The sequence below is a fragment of the Diadema antillarum genome, unplaced genomic scaffold (genome assembly GCF_040938485.1).
Source record: "Diadema antillarum isolate AM-2024a unplaced genomic scaffold, OU_Dant_1.0 seq00001453_RagTag, whole genome shotgun sequence".
Taxonomy (NCBI): Eukaryota; Metazoa; Echinodermata; class Echinoidea; order Diadematoida; family Diadematidae; genus Diadema; species Diadema antillarum.
The window spans coordinates 42,621-55,049 of record NW_027272199.1 but is presented as its reverse complement, the minus strand read 5'-3'; the positions used below and the strand labels follow the sequence as shown (position 1 = coordinate 55,049).

Sequence of the window (12,429 nt, the reverse complement as noted above, 5' to 3'; positions counted from 1 at the left end):
ATGATAAAACATCAATGCATCATTTATCTGCATAAATACTGCAGCCACTGCTATGTTTTGATTTTTTTTTTAAACTAAATGATGTTTAACAATGTTTACAAGAGTGGCACAAGTAGGGCTGGCATGAGTCACTTTATCAAAATCTGGGAGATTCCAAATGAGCAATCGCTGAGATGGTCGTGTGCCACAGGCATCTCAAAAAGCACAAATTACAATGTATTTTTGCATCAGGGAAATTTTATATTCTCTTAAATCTACAGTAGATACAGTGAGATGTTGGAAGTTTTCAGGAAGCCTCCTACAGAATCAGGAATACTTTGCAGCTCAGCACTTGACAATACATGTAATACTTTTCAGTGTCATGTACAGTACAATGTATAGTGTATCTGCATGAACTTGACGGGGAACTGCGTTGCAAGATTTCATCTCTTGTGTGAGCTGCTGGGGGCCGTTTGAAGATGTATACGGTAGGTCCTACATGTACATATATGTAGCTGTAAATATTATGATAAGACATGCTACTGGAGGCACCCAGGCGACCCTGAAGGACTGAACACTGGATGGACACCTTGACAAGTGCGTCACTCCCTCCTGATTTATAGGGCTTTTTACACTTGTGTTTCTTAACCCCGGACTTTCTCTGACCCAGGACTATCGTTAGTCCCGTACCAATTTTTTCAGCTTTTTACACTCGCCAATTAGTCCCGTACTATCTCTTGTCCGGGGCTAAGGAGAAAACTGACTTTTTTACACTCGTATTTCTTAGCCCCGGACTTTCTAAACCACATGATTCATAATTACGCTGTGTACTGTACACGTACACGCACGCACCGGCAGCACTTGATTATCTCGTTTCTGATTGGTCAGTGAGGGTCGGACTTCGTCTCCGTCGCTTAGCCCAGGATTATTTTTTCGTTCTGTTTACACTCACTTGCTTGGCACCGCAATTGCGGTGCTAGCACCGCAATTGCGGTGCTAACCCCTGCTATTTTGCAGGGCCAGATAGTACCGTACTATCGGTGGGGCTAGCCCACTTTGGCAAAAACGAGTGTAAACAGAAAGTGGGCTAAGGATAGTCCCGTACCAACGGTGGGGCTAAGGCCCCCCCTTAGCCCCACCGTTGGTCCGGGGCTAAGCAAAATTTTACAAGTGTAAAAAGCCCTTATGAATACCCATGATGCAAGAATTAACCCATGGACTGATGGACCTTGACCGCACAGGAAGCACACATCGGGTATTACCGACAGATAGTGGATTTGGTATTAAACTATGCGGTGCACTTCATTATACAACTGGTGCACTTTATACAACTGTGCTGCTCACAATGCACCCCTCCTGTCAAGAATGAAGGTCCCCAATTTCACATACAACACGGGAGGCAAATGAATTACTGCATAATGAAATGCTTCTGCCATACAGTATCTTTGCTGCACATAAATGGGCTTGGACAAAAATGTGTAAGTTCACCAGCATTCACTGCGGGCATATAAATATGCCTATCAAAGAGAAATCATCATAAAATTCAAGGTGTTGTCTGGACATGTGTTCCCCTCCCCCCCCCCCCAAAAAAAAAGAAGAAAAGTTTCCGCTCAACAAAAGTCATTTTTGAAGGCCTAATTTCGCACTGTAGAACTCTAAATATGCTTTTTGAAAAGAGCAATCCAGCAACTGAAAAAATACAGTATACAGATATTACAACTGGAAGTTATGCTAAAAGCACAGAGTGTGCATTTGATGCAATATTTGGTACCCTGGGATACCAAATGAAAATTCGCCATTTTGTTTATTTATTTCTTTGTCAGCATTGTACCCTGGGTTACCAAAAATGTGTAAAAAATTATTTTTGCACTATTTTGTACAAAAATGCTCTGACGTAATCTTCACTGTTTAAAAGTTGACATGGAAGGAATATCGGCATTTGGATCGTTATAACCGTGCCGATTTAAAATGCCGGCGCTGATGATGAGAAATAGTCGCCATGACAACATTGCACAACTGTATGATAATGGACACGAGATGGTGCTACACAACGCTGAACCCCCGGTTACAACGGTACCCCAGTGTACAGCATGCCAAATCATTTATTTCCACAAAAGTTTAACCTAATAATGAGTGCACAGTGTAAAGCACTATAGTCCCACTCATACAGTGCCCTTGTATACATTGTACAAACTGTACGTGACTACTGAAATACAGTATCCAGCTTTAAATTTGGGTATGGGTGACCACATTTATCATGGCTGGCCTACAATATTGTACACTGTAGATTTGAACCTACAAGAAAACACTTTGCTTGGTGCTTCCTGGCCGCAAACCATTGAATAATTTAATGACTTCATTCTTATGAGAAAAAGGGGGGAACATTTTTATCGTTTCATTTCTTTTTTTCTTTCAAGAGGGAATAGTCTACAGTATACTTTCAACTAAATTATCTATAATGTGTGTCACCTGCAGAGGAGCAGTCAGCATCCCAGAAGACCCATGGGTATTTAGGCACATCTCATATTTTTAGCATACAAGTTGCTTTTCTGTAGTATCTTTTTGTCGTGTATATACAATGCTACCTCAAAAAGGATGAAAAAAAAAATCCCTGAAAACATCCTGAACCAGACTACACATGAGTAACTCTGTACTTTGAACTGAATACTGAGCACTGTTCAAGTGTATTCACATCAAAGCCCCCTTCTGGTTCGTTGTTGTTGTTGTTGTTGTTGTTGTTGTTGTTGTTGTTGTTGTTGTTCAACATTATTGTTGTTGTTGTTGTGCAGCCAACTATGAAGCTGCTTCTCACTGTACAATGATGTGTGATACAAAGATGGCCTTTCATGCCTTTTGATTGACTTCACTGATCATGACCACATTGACCAAGGACTGACCTTATAGTCCTCTTTGGATGGGGAAATATTTTCCTATTTACTTCTATGCACTTTACCCACTCAACTTTAATCACTTGACTTTAAAGGAATGGTATAGTATTGGTGGAGATGAGGATTGGGCTTTTAACTTTTTGCAGGATACCAAGAAACCACTGATGAAATAGTACACTACTGTACAGAGCATACCATTATAAATGGAATTCAAAGTTTATTGGACGAAAATTGGTTTTGGAATGGCTGAGGCATCCAAAAACAAAGTAAAACAAAGTGATCATAATAAAAGGTGGATCCCACCGTTTTATTTGGATCACTCTGATTTGGATATATCTCAGCCACTTCAAAACCAATTTTCATCAAATAAGCGTTGAATTCCTCTTGGAATTACAGTCAAACCTGCCTTAGCGGCCACCTGTCTATAGCGGCCACCCGTCTATAGCGGCCACTGAAAAATCCCCCCCCCCCCCGAGAGAAAAGCCCCGTTAAAGACCCTGTGTATAGTGGCCACCTGTCTAACGCGGTCAACAGCCACAAATTTTGTTTCCCACGGTTTCCCTGTCTATAGTGGCCAAAGAGCCGATAATACAGCGTGTTTTTCTGCTTTAATTGTAGCCGTGCCAGTCATTCATAGGCAACGTTCAGTGATCGCCACCGCCGCATTCATCACTTATTCAGTCATAATAATGTACTAGTGTTAAGCTTTCTTCACGACTGCACACATGCTACTGTGCAACAACACCTGCATTGTCCAATGCATGAAACACACGTCTGCATACAATGTACGTACACACATATACATATATTGATCTGTACATAGTACATGTTAGATGTATACAACGATGATACACATGTACAATTTTATACATGTAGGCAATGCACACAAAGTTGGATAACCTGTCTATACAAAATGTAGCAGCCACCTGTCTATAACGGCCACTTTTTTGTCTCCCTTGGGTGGCCGCTATAGACAGGTTTGACTGTACATGCTCTTTCACATTTCATAAGAGGTTTCTCATTATCTCACCAAGAAATGTGAGAAACCTGAAGTTAGTTCTCAACCAAAACTATATATTAGGGATGGACAGACATCCTGAAAACATAATGCCCCCGAGACACTACATGGCAGAGGCATGAAACAAGGCAAGTGCCAAATTGTGTCTTGCCCATTCGCGTACAAGAAATTAATATTTTTCTAACTTCCAGAAGTTCATTGACCTGCCTATGACCTTTGACCTTGTGGTGACCTTCACTCCCCAAGGGACATCCATCCAAGTTTGGTCACAAACAGACAAAGGGATCAAAAGTCATGAGCCATAATCAAAACACGCCAGAAAAACTTAATGGGCCCTAAAAATTTGTTGACCTCTGTCTGTGACCTTTGACCTTGTGATGACCTTTATTCCCCAAGGGACATCTACCGTCCAAGTTTGGTCACAAACAGACATAGGGAGCAAAAGTTCTGAACCACAATCGAAATGCGCCCTTAAAAACTTAACATTGGGCCCTAAAAGTTTGTTGACCCCTGTATGTGACCTTTGACCTTGTGATGACCTTCACCTCCCCAAGGGACATCTACCATCCAAGTTTGGTCACAAACAGACAAAGGGATCAAAAGTTATGAGCCATAATCAAAACGTGCCATAAAAACTTAACATTGGGCCCTAAAAGTTCGTTGACCCCTGTCTGTGACAGTCTTGCAAGTAAGCTTTAACGTATGACCTCAAATGACCTTTGACCTTATCCTGTGACCTCCAATGGCACCATAACATGAAGGTACCCCAAGTGCATCTATGACCCAAGTAAGGTTGTAATCCAAGCAACTTATGTGAAGTTATTCGTCAAAAGAGAGTCTTGCAGGTAAACTTTAACATAGAAAAGAGAGTCTTGCACATGACCTTTGACATCATCACATGACCTCCGACAACACCATAACATGAAGATACCCCTAGTGCTTCTATCACCCAAGAGTGGCTGCCATTGCTGTAACAGTTGCCAAGTTATGCATCATAAGAGAGTCTTGCAGGTAAACTTTAACATTTGTGACGGACGACGGACGGACACCATTTGAATCCCTCAGTCTCGCCTTCACCTCCAGTGGGCGAGACAAAAAAAAAGGATAAGTTATCCATAACACACACAAGTCGCAACAAAATATGATCACAACTGGAACCATCAAATCCTCTAATCATGCTAGGTGCGGAGACAATCCGTCACATGGTCATTCCCATCCAATCAGTTTTCATTCACATCTGCGACATACAGTACATGGTGTACATACTGTAAATGTTGCACGTGTTGCGCAGTGAGACATTGCCACCCACAATCAGATAAAGACTACAATGTGCGGGTACATGTCATTACATTAACTTCACACATCACCTACTTTGTGTTTCCCATGAATGACCTCTCCCATCTGTATTCTATAGGCCTAGCCGATATGGAGGATACGGTACATCACGTCTGGACAATGAGAGCCGTTGTCTATCCTCAAATATGAATCCGGCATTCTTTATGCTCGGCAAGCTGGAACAACAAATATTGATTGGTTTGGTGGCATCTGCAAAGAGCTCAGACCCGTCTGGGACCGGCACCCATAGCTCCGCTTTTCTGCAAATATATGCAAACATGAATTTACACCACGGGCACGAATGTCCCGTTCCCTTCCATGAACCGCTTGGCCTGCATGGCCTCGGGGCGTTTATGCAATCTGCATTCTGAGCGGGCCCGCATAAATGTACTTCACTCTCTTTAGACTGCACGCGAATAGAATCCATTTAATTGATTGGTTGTGCATGTGATACATTGTTCGCGACCATGGCTAAAGGTACATTTGGGTAAACAATCACATTTGTTAACCTTGCGTGCACCGGAAAAGAATACATTCTGGCTACTACTGTGGAAGGTGCTGAACTCATCCCCTCTGTGCAGACTAATACGTACGTGTACATTTCAGCTACTAATAATATTCAAGAAGAATTAGGCTACAAACTATGTGACAATAAGATAATACCTTGGTTAAAAATGTACATTACATTTACATTAGCACTTCTTCACAAACAGATATGAGGCTCCTGTTTACCAATTATCTCCTTACAAATCATAAGTTTGGAGTTTGGACTCTGATGTACAGACAGAGCTTGTGCACTTTTGCAAATAGAATGGTAATGTTGCATAAAAATATCTCTGATTTAACTTTTTTCAAACATGTATTAAAGCATAAACGTGGAATGAAAATATAGATACAAATGTACAACATACAAGCTGTAAGTGCTTAAAGATAAAAAATAAAGGAAATCCAATTAATATAAAATTACTAGACTTTGTACTCATACAGTGTACTTCCTTGTCTTACCAGCAATTGTGCTACTCTTTACTATTCAAGCACCATTTAGAAGTATCCCATAGAGTACATGTTTACTTTAGCTTAATAAATTTTAGGATATTCCTCATTAAATTCTTTTATATGTGACATGCATAGCCTCTACATACTCAGGTATACTTGCACATTTATTTACCCAATCTGTTGGCCTACACATACATTTTTACAAACACCTACCAACACACAAATCAATCAATGACTACCTGTTTTAACAGCTGATGAGAACACTACAGGATTTAGTATTTTAAACACTTCAGTATGACATTTAGAATCAATGTCAGCGCATACATGTATTGCATCAAATAAGCACCTGAATTAATGCTACAAGGTATGGTAAATCTCCAAACAATTGGTCACCAACAACAGTACATAATATTTTGTAATAATACGAGATCTACTCACAAAGTTTTGTGGGAATGACAGTCAGTATCCCCCCGGCTATCCGTTTAAGATTGGCTCATGTGACCTCCGTGTGCCTGTGTAAGAGTATTGTGCCCGCATTCTACTAGTGTACGTCTCTCGCGGATATTTTGCCAGGAGAAGAGCTGCCTCTCTGACTGATTTCTGCTACTTGCTATCTGGGCAAGCTTCCTGGGGCTGATTGTGTCAGGAAACGCCAGAATTTCCTGCTCCCCCGAATGCTCAGATGGGTCACTCTTGTTAGCGCCAGGCGCCTGTCTCGATCAGCACACAGTGACACATAAAACAACACACAGACACGCACCACATGCAGACACACACGCAGAATGAGTGCGCGCAATCGTAACCCGTGCTAATACCCTTGTACTCTGTATCACTGCACTGTCTTATACAGTACATTGTACATTGTATGCTTTTCTTGTAAACAAGTGGCTCAGGTTTTTTGTGTTCTTTTTTTTTTCCATTTATAATGTTGCCTATCCCTAAAGAAGAGGAAAAGAGCAGGGTTAGAGTTAGACTCACACAATGACAGACAGTCACAGAGACAGGAAAGCACATATATTGTAGCATTGACTAGTCTGCCAAATTTCAGACACCAGGACACCCGACAGTGTTGAATTTCTGCATGCTCTGCTAAAGACACAACACAGATCACGGAAAATGCTGTCGACTCCAATTCACAGAAATGTCATGCCGCGAATATTTTGGGTTTTACTGTACAAGTGTATGGACAGCCAATGGTACTAAATGATCTCCATTACCCTTTCCCCATCCCACACACAACTGTACCTCTGCGCTCACAATGTCATGTACTGTATAGTGCACATCACCATTAAAAACACACAAACATATACACACAGACACTCTCACATGCACGGAAGGACGGTGCATGTACATTGTACATACAGCTTTCATTGTATGATGTTCAAAACGTTTATTCATGACTCAAATGCCCATACAAATGTATTGACACATGTCTGGCTGTGCTAATCTGCTGGATCCTATTTATACGTATGTACGTGATGAAAGATGAGAGCAGTACTGTATGCACCCTGTACACTGTACCCTTTACCTGTGATTAAATGGCTATTCACACATTTCAACTGTTGTTTTCCTCAGATTAAAAAAAAAAAAACACCAGGGAAGATAAGTACTGCAGAGCTTAACTACCAGTCCAGTCTTTTAATACAATATTTCAGCTGCATAGTATATACAGAGACTCCAACTCTCCCGTTTTCGACGGGAGATCTCCCGCCGAAAACCCATTTTTGCAAAATCTCCCGTTCTCCCGTTTGAGATTTAATTTCTCCCGCCCTGGCTCTTTGTCTCCCGTTGGAAAGGATTTCTACATATTTCTATCGTATGTTGAAAAAATAAGCCTTAGATAGCACCAGAGAGCATCTAGAACCCTGGGAATTTCGCGCTTCGCACACATCAACTTTGAGTCTCCCGTTTGCTAGGGGTTTCAGGCGAGAGAATCTCCAGATCAGAAGGTACTTTGGGTTGGAGTCTCTGTATATAATGCAGTATCAGTTCACTGCATATAATATTACATTGGAGTCATTCCTATAAAAAAAGACAATAGTTGCACACATCTATGTACTAGTATTCATCACTCTCCTCTTTGCTCATCCCCCATCCCCATTCTTGACCAGCATACCAGTGCATCAATATAAAACAGTATTATACACAATATGTGTACATACACTGTAGCTCTATACATGATTTATTTAGACCTACAATTGTACACTGCGTATGCATGTCTACAGGACTTGGGGGGGGGGGGGGGGGGGCAGGAGTATGCAAGACCCGACCAGAACTCATCCAACACTGCCCCCCCCCCCCCCCACATCCCATGACAGACACACAAATGACTAATGAATAAAAGGGGGGAATGTACATGTATCATATAAAGGGCTGTAAGATTTGAGGAGAGGAATAGTAGAAGGAAGGTACGCTGTACATGTACTGTACACCAAACAGATGTGACACATACAACATTGTACAATGTACAATGTAACTTCACTCATGTCTTGGGTCTGGCAAAGTACAATATGATGTACATGTTCCCTATCACAGGCCCTGAACGCTGGAAATAATGAATGCTTAGGGGAGGGGAAGTTTCTGATTTCCTTCTCCGAGCCAATCTTGCGCGCATTCCTGCTACCCTTCACGGGGGCCACGGACCAGTGAAATGCCAGTTTCAATTTCCAGCCCACATTGTCATTAATTTGGGGGACAGCCTTAATGCTATCTGTGATGTACTCTTCATTGATCTACACACATAGTGCGACTGCATTTCAAATGTGTCTCGGCTCTTTGAAAACAACAGCCTCTTACGATAATTTGCACTGATTCCAACTTGTAGGTCAAAGGTTAGTTCTTTTTTGAATCAGAGAGAGCTACTGCTCGGATATGATTCATCTACAGAGGGCAAAGTGAATGCTTCTACACAGGGCTTGGCAATATCCACTACAGTTGTGAGTGTGTATTGTGATTAATACTGTAGTGTGTCATGGTAAAGGAGGCCAAACAAAAACTTCACTCTAAAAATGTGCACATCGGATATTTATAACGCACTGGAGCAATGTCTATTCACTATAAGTTTTGTTTTGAATACATTTTTAGTTACCTCATGCAAAGCATTCTATAAAAAAAAAAAAGGAGAGTTAAATAAAAAATAGAAATGAGAAAAGCATTGTGAAATGTAAATTTAAGTTGTGTACAATACATTGTACAATCACAAGTCACTCTTCAAACAAGTGGCATTTAAAACTGTATTCCATCTTTCACCAAAATATCAACATGATTGATTGAATGCATCAGCAGACAACAAAAAGCTACATGTATGTGCAAGTGTACCTTTACAATTAGCTGTAATTTTACCATTTGAAGTATTCTATAATCTACAATTGTATGTGTTGATGGTATTGTATTGTAATCTACAAAATTGATAAAGTCCTAAAATAGTTGCAGTAATTTAAATGGTGAAAAACAAAGAGAATTTGCTCCAGAGGTATTCTTGACCTTGCATATATCAGGAAACTGGTGATGTAAAGAAGTGCTAGAAATATTTGTTTGCTTTGTGGGCGCTGAAGTACGTCGTATTCATGAAAGGAAATCTGAATTTCATAATCATTAATGTTCCCTGCTGAGCTACTGTATGATGTATTATGGAAAAGGTAGGATTGTGTATGTGGGCGTGTGTCGTACATTGAGACCACCTGCATTCAGCAGACAGTTGTGTAAATGATGTTTCTTGTGATTTGTTTTTTTTTTTAAATAAAATCTCTAGCTCTTTAAACTTTGTGTATTCCTTTTTGCAACTCGGAAATTAGATTCCTTTCAGAGGAAGGTTGGCTTTGTATTTAGATAGGTACAATGTACAATCGTGTATGCAAGTAATTCAGACCTTTGCACAGAACATTGATAAAACTAGAGAACTTCCTATGATGGACGGGAAAACATTTACGCTGTACATGATTTCCAATTAAATTTTTTTCAGATCCCTACCCTCCCCCTCCCCCCCCCCCCCCCCCCCCCAAAAAAAAAAATAACAACAGTTATTCTTAGCACAAAAGGGGAGCATTCTCAGTGACATAAGGTTAGCTTTTCATTTCTTTCTTTAAAAACTCTGAGGTGTATGACCCTATATTTCATACATTGTACATGATGTTGGGAGACAATATTCTTCGACGATGCTAAAATTTTGCGATATTGCGAAAGGAATATTTGATCTTTAAGAGTGCATTGCAGTATTTGTATCCATTAGAGGACAAGAGAAATCTAATGCCACAGTCCTTGATGATTCCTGCTATGCCTACGTAGGTTATAGGCCTAATGTGTTATGATGAGGCAAGATGAGGCAAGTTTGTACTGATGCGGTGATGCTTTACAGTGTATATGGGGTCATTTCCTTTCAAAGCAAGTTGTATTGAAATATTTCTAGTCCTTCGCTAAAAACTATGCTCTGGCATTAAGAATGCCAGAGTACTACACTTGTACATGACACACAACGGGAATGTACATTTGTACATCGTATTGTAAATCTAAAAATCACCATCTTTCACAAATATTTATGTTCTCTGCTGAATTCTGATGTACACTGTACATTGTACTATGGAAAGGTAAGATGGTGCAGATGTGCTGATGCAACTATAAAAACAGAGAATCTCATTAGGCAGTCAGTCTCTTGCTATCATATTGATTGGTCATCTATCCAATCAATGCTGGCTTGCAATCAGGGAATGTGTTACAGTACAGGTCTAATGGGTAAGTTCTAAAACAATAAACTGGAAAGGACTATTTTCAAGCACACAAGAAGTGATTTTTTTTTAAAACGTATAAAATCATCAAAGTACACAGAAGTACAGAAAGGTGATATTAAGCTTAAAGAGGAAAAAATGCAGAGAGGGGGACAAAATATTTGCACAGTACCAAGAATATGGGAATTTGCCAAGTCAAAGCATGCCCAAGAAAATACTTCTGATTATAAATATGAAAATCAGACTACCGGTATTTGATATCATTGTGAGTGGCCAAATTGAAGTCAAATGAGCAAACTGGTGATGAAGTCTAACTGATGAATTACATACACACACACAAAAAAAAAATACAGTACGTAAAGTTGTAGTTGTCCATGTATGTAATGTGAAAAAAAAAAAATGGTAATCACTGAAGACTACAAACAATGGTTAATTTGTTATTGCTCTCACAACACAAGGGTTGGTCATTAGAACAGCACACATATTATGCTGGCTGAGTGACAAATTAGATAAATCACTGATTTTTCGCTGATGAGCCAGGACGGTAATGAGTCACAAGGCGACTTTGAGGTACATGAGTTCTATCATGTTGTTCATCATCAGATGAACAAAATGATAAGCTGATATTCAAAGTTGTTGTTATTCTTTAGCGGCACACTTTGCAACGTTGCAGTCATGGTTTGTTAAATTAACACACAAAGGACAAAAGAGATCTTTTGTTGTGCACCTCATTAATGTTCAGGCAAGAACTCCATCTGTGATAGACTATTGACCCTGATGCTGCTATTTTTCCTCAGGCAATTGGGTATTTAATATTTTTCAAGTATTAGCATCGCAGAGTTCACATTGTGTGAAAAATAGCTTTAAATACGAGAAAGGGGGATATGGTTCTAAGTTCCTAACATAAGTTGTAAATAATAATTGTATGGACACATGAAATTGTGTGCTTGCAGTAAAATTATTGTTTTCTGTGTATACAATTCACTCTGCAATATTTTGCAAATGAGCTTTACTGGATCCAAAGCTGCCATCCTCTGCAGATCATCAACAACAATAACAACAACACGTGTATACATGCTGATGCACCACTAACACACACACGTACACTTACAACACACATTTTGACAGCAAAATTTATATTTGGTTAAAAATGAAAAAACTGCATAGACTCAGCATGCTTACTCAAAACTTCAATAGAAATTATCTATTTTCATGTTAAGCATTTTCTTTTTTGATAAAGAAAAAAACATACTTAATATCATGATAACAGTTGGGCAGCTTTGGAAATCTATTCTGAAGTAACCTTGAATGCATACAATTTCTGATGATCTCATGGCTGTGCATCCTTTGTAAAAGACTCTACATCACATTTCAATTTGTATCTTACAACCACTACTATCATAAACTGAAGGTCTGTTGTTTGCCATCAAATGACATCACCTGGTTGGGAGACTAGTTCTCACAAAATGACTCATGAGCAATGTAAGTCAGC

General features: G+C 39.8%; 1 protein-coding gene across 4 annotated transcripts in view; it reads right to left on the bottom strand.

The window, feature by feature from the left end:
* Positions 1 to 12,429, bottom strand: part of LOC139709589 (uncharacterized) — a 91,723-nt gene that overhangs the window by 70,571 nt on the left and 8,723 nt on the right. Inside the window, exon 1 of one of the 4 annotated variants that reach the window (XM_071621550.1) lies at positions 6,655 to 7,666. The exons of 2 other annotated variants lie outside the window; for them this stretch is intronic. The gene's annotated coding sequence lies outside the window, so the exon portion shown is untranslated. Of the gene's footprint in view, positions 1 to 5,256; positions 5,482 to 6,654; positions 7,667 to 12,429 lie in introns of those variants that run through there. One more of the 4 variants, XM_071621548.1, reaches the window with a different exon arrangement.